At 37.6% G+C, this 5,390-nt stretch overlaps 1 pseudogene; it reads right to left on the reverse strand.

Moving 5' to 3' along the window:
* Window positions 1-4,359: 4,359 nt before the first annotated feature.
* Window positions 4,360-4,799, reverse strand: LOC130707175 (60S ribosomal protein L32-like; annotated as a pseudogene).
* Between the last annotated feature and the right edge of the window lie 591 nt (window positions 4,800-5,390).

A 5,390-nucleotide genomic window follows, 5' to 3' on the forward strand; every position in this document is an offset into this window, starting at 1 on the left:
TTGTTACACATGGTCAAGTATTAGAAAAACAAGACAAAGAGGAAAGTCTAGTGAGAGGCCTCTGGGATTGTTTTCCTCATAATTAAAAAAGGAGAAATAAAATAGGGACTCGCTTGTTCCTGCCTTTGACACTGCCACGTGAGGCCTCTATGTTAGGACCTACTTGTATTCTTTTTGTGCCCAAAAGGGGAAAGTCAAGAGACTCCCAGAGAGAGTGACCAGGAGCCCTCACATCATGGAGCTGAGGAGGTAACCAACTCTGATAGCGCCGACCTTGGGACTTCCTGTTATGGGAGGTAGCGAATTATTCTCGCTGTTGAAGCCACTTTTCATTTATTCAGTGACTTGCACCTAAAGGATCCTCGCTGATACACCTGTTTTAGTGTTATTATCTATGTTTGAAGGAGGTAGGAGAAGGAGTGAGGGGATAGCCCAAGCTCCGCAGATCTACCAGCAAGAGTAGGAGATCCTCTCACGATCTTGGTGGTCACCCCCGTGGAAGTACTAGCAGCTTAAATGCCAGTATTTGGGAAAATAATCTGCTTTTTTCACTTTCTTTTTTCCTGAGACCCGACCTCAGGCTTTCACAGTCTCAAGTTTTCTTCTCATTTGTAAGACATCCTTTGTTTCTGGGGATTTTAAAGTCACAGCTTTTTTCCTCACTTCTTGCTCTGGCCCTTAAGTATTTCATTAGCTCCATTCACCACATTAGATGAAGAGTGTCTTTAGCTCCGAATGATTATTAGTGGCTGTTCAAGAACTGACAATAAAAAGTCAACATTTCGGACTTCCCTGGTGGCCCAGTGGTTGAGTCCGCCTGCCAATGCAAGGGACACAGGTTCAATCCCTGGTCCGGGAAGATGCCCCATGTCTCGGAGCAACTAAGCCCATGTGCCATAACTACTGAGCCTGCTCTCTAGAGCCCACGAGCCACAACTCCTGAGCCCATGTGCTGCAACTACTGAGGGCTGTGCACTTAGAACCTGTGCTCCGCAACAAGAGAAGCCACCACAATGAGAAGCCCGCGCACTGCAACAAAGAGTAGCCCCCGCTTGCCACAACTAGAAAAAGCCTGCACACAGCAACCAAGACCCAAAGCAACCAAAAAAGAAAAAAAAAATTCAACCTTTCACTAGTGACTGGCGTGCAATGGTGTATAATTTTGTGACACCTAACAGGGTTCTATGCTCTGTAGATCACAGGACTGGGAATGGCTGTTACTATGGCTGCAGGTTTTTCAAGGACGGTATTCTTTTGAACAGAAGACCCTGCAAACAAATTCTCAGATTCTGTCTTTTGTTTCCAGTCTCATTTGTGGCTCAGGTGAAACTATTTTTTCCAACAGGATAAAACTGTTTAGAAGTTTTTTTCCTTCAATAAATACAACCTTAAATAGTATAACCTTTAGAAAATGCTCTCTTTTCATTTTAACTTTAGAGTAGTTATCTAATGAAGGCAAGATATTCCTGAAGGATAGGCAAAACTGGGAAAATTGTGTGTTCCAAACCAAAAAAGAAATCACAGAATGTTAACCAAATCTTAACTTGAACCAAATCTTATTTTGCTAAGTCTTCTTTTTTAGTTCTAAATTGAGTATTAAAGCATAGAGCGCAATGACATCAATACAGTCTCTTAGCATAATGCTATGTATCCCAAAATGAAGCATGGTATTAAATACGAATTCCTCCACTTGGGGTTTGCATCCCATGTTTTCTCAAAGACTTTCCTCAAACACCCCCTCTCCTGCTTCAACCAATTCTCAGTTCTTGATGGAATATTACCATCAGCATACAAACAAGCACTAATACTGGTTTTTTTCAAATCAAATCAAATAAAACCTCCCATGACTTTGACCTGAATCATCTTCCCACCACTCTTCCATTCCTTCCCAATTCATTGTACGTTTTCTTGACAAATATAGAGTCATGTCAATATGATCTTCTACATCCAGTCCAATCAAGTTTCCACCCCTTCTATTCCAGAAAAAGATCTTGTCAGGGTCACACACACACAAATTTATCCAGTGGTCACCGTTCTTTCCTTAACCAGACCTTTCCATTGCTTTCAACATAACTGCTCACTTTTCTTCACAAAACTCTCTCATCTCTTAATGTCTAGGACCCCATGTGCTTGTAACTGAGTGCCTGCATTGTTAGCTGCTTCATCACAGTCTCCTTCGCTGGTCCTTTTCTCCTCCTCCACCACTAAATGTCCTGGGCTCTCTAGGTGACATTTTTTCAAGCCTATGGCTTTAAATAGAACTTGTCCGCTATCACTTCCACATCTGTACCTTAAGATTCAAACATGCCCTAGAACTCCAGAATCATATACCCAACACCCTGCTGGATATTTGTCCACAGGTTTTTTAAAAAGCATCTTAAAATTAACACAGCCAAAATAGTACTCTTGATTCTCCATAGAACTCAATTACCAAACTCTTTTCTCAGATTAACTGTTCTGAATAAATAACACTATCCAATTTTTTAAGCCAAACTTTCAGGGATTTTTCCTTATTTCTCACTGTCCATCAGAATCCCCACTCCCAAATGTACACATATAAATTATCCACGTATCACGTAAAATTTGCCTTCAAAACATATCCTAAATTTATCTTCTTGTTTTCCATTTCTACTGTTTCAACCATCATTGCTCAGATTATTCACAGCACTTTAGCTAGTCTCCCTGCTTCCATTCTTCTCCCTACACAATAGTTTTCTGTTTGGTTTTCCTTATTAACTTTATTGAGGTGTGACTTACATGCAATAAAAAAGCACCTATTTTAAGTTTGCAGTTTGATGAGCTTGTCAAATGTATACACCCATATGATCATCAACCCCATCAGGATACAGAATATTTCCATCACCCCCCAAATTTTCCTTGTATCCATTTGCATTTTACCCACCCTCACCTCTGGCCTAGGCAACAACTGATATGTTATCAGTTGTTGCCTAGGCCAGAGATTACTATAGATTAGGTTTACCTCTTCTGTAATAGTATATACATGGGTTCATATGGTATGTGTTCTTTTGTGTCCTAGGTAGCTCAGCACATTTTTTGAGATTCGTCAATGCTGTGTGTCTAGTAGTTTGTTTCTTTTTATTGTTTGGCTATACCACAATTTGTTTAAGAAAATATCAAAGAAAATCTTTGTGATCTTAGAGGATAAAACTACTAAATAGGCTATAATAAAAAATTAACACCATCAGTTCATCATGATGAACTGCCCAAAATTAATGTATTAAATAACTTAGAGCCCAGGGAGATGATGCTAGGAAATCTACCAAATAAACCATCTAGTCTAAAAATCATATAATCATGAGGCAGTATACTTATAAGCCCATTCTTCAATGGGGAAGTACTAAGGTTCAGTAATTAGTTTAAACATAAGAAGTACATAAATAGTGAGTTTGGGGGAAAAGAGATTGTTTTCTGGGATAATCACACATAGGTGACAAGCTAAAAATGGCATAAAGTCCATTGAAATTGGTTACATAAAATTACAAGGTATCTGAGGCATCTGCATTCGAGACAATATTCTCCTCCAGTTAAGGAATGGAAAATTAGACATAGGGCATTTCCCAGTAATGTAGTCAATACTACTGTACTATTAAGTGGACAGGAAGTCCTGCTTTTAAACTGAAATTGTTCCTATTAGCTTTAATAACTGATGTGAGCACTTTTAAAGTCTGGATAACCATTAAGGATTCATTTCCACAATATGCCTCCATTTAATGTGAAATCAGATGGAAGGTGTCCCAAACAACTGTTCACTTTCTTTTTTTTCAGTTATTCATTAATTAATTTTATTTTTTGTTCCACCTGTTGAATGTGCTCTTTAAAAAGACTTTGTATGTTCCATTGTTCAGTGAATTATTCTATAAATTTCAGGTATGTCCTGCTGGTTGATATTTTATTCACATCTTTTATATCCTTAGTAATTTTCTGCAGAAATTTCAACTATAATGTGGATTTGTCTAATTTTGTTTGCAGATTTTTTGCAGTTTTTGCTTCATAGATTTATGAATCTCTGGTACTAGGTTCACAGGGATTCAGAATTGACACTTTTATTTTTATGAAATTCCCCTTCTCATCTTTGTCAATATTCCTGGTTGTGAGGACTTCTCTGTATATTTTCCCATTCTCTTACTGTTGGACTATCTGTAACTCCATATTTAAAATGCACTTCCTCCAGATGATATAAAATTGGATTTAGCTCTTAAATCCAGTGTAATATTCTTTGGCTTTTTTTAAGAAAGTTTAGAGCATTTATAATTAATCTAATGATTTACATGGTTGTTTCTAAGTGTACCATCCAGCTATTTGTTTTCAATTTGTCCCATACGTATACTTTTTTGAGTTTTATGGTTTTATTAACACGAATACAATGTGCACACAAGCTGCCTCTTCATTTTCTTCGCTGTGCAGCCTGGCATTGGGATTGGTGACTGACAGCCGGCTAGGCTGCTCTTTCCACAATGGCTCTGTGGTTCTTAGAGGAGACGATGTGAGAAATCACAGCCCAGTAATATATGTTCCAGATCAGCAGCATTTCAAGCTCCTTGACATTGTGGACAGAGACTTTCAGAAGTCACTGGTCAGCAAGTGCTTTGTTTTCTTGTTGTTCCAGTAACCAAAGTTGGACATCAAAATCTGGCCCCTGAATCTCCTGCACACCCTATTGTCATGCCCCTGGGCTTCTGCCAGTTCTTAATTATGACATATCGGTCTGACTGGTGCTGGATGGATTTGTTGGTTCTCTTTTTGATCTTTGGCTTCATGAGAGGTCTGAGGGTGGCCATGATGCTGAGGAGGACGTGTCCCATATATTTTTTGCTCTCCGTCCCTGCATTTTTTATGACTATTTAAATATTTTCAATATTCAATTTTTCTTTACCATGGTCTTACTAGCTATAACTTTTACGTTTATGCAGTAGGAGCTCTAGGGTTTGCAATATGCATCTTATCACAGTCTTTCTTCAAGTAATATTATGCCTCTTGAGTTTTAATGTAAGAAATGTATAACAGTATATTTCTATTATGCCCTCCTCTTATTTATACTTTTATTGTCAAATAATCTACATCTTCATATGTCATAAACCCCACAAATATATTATTTTATAATTTAAACAATAAAATACACTTTAAAGAAATTTAAAAATGAAGGAATTTTTAAAAAATTTACCTACATAGTGACTATTCACAGTATTTTTTATTTCTTAGTAAAACTCTGGTTTACTCTTTCTTCAGCCTGAAGAAATTTACTATAAATTTTCTTCTTGTGCAGATCTTTGGGTGATGAGTTCTCCAAGGTTTTCTTTTCCTGAACATATTTTTATTTTAGCTTCATTTCTGAAGAATATTTTTTCTGGATATAGAATTTTAGGTTGACA

This window comes from Balaenoptera acutorostrata, chromosome 2 (assembly GCF_949987535.1).
Source record: "Balaenoptera acutorostrata chromosome 2, mBalAcu1.1, whole genome shotgun sequence".
Lineage (NCBI taxonomy): Eukaryota > Metazoa > Chordata > Mammalia > Artiodactyla > Balaenopteridae > Balaenoptera > Balaenoptera acutorostrata.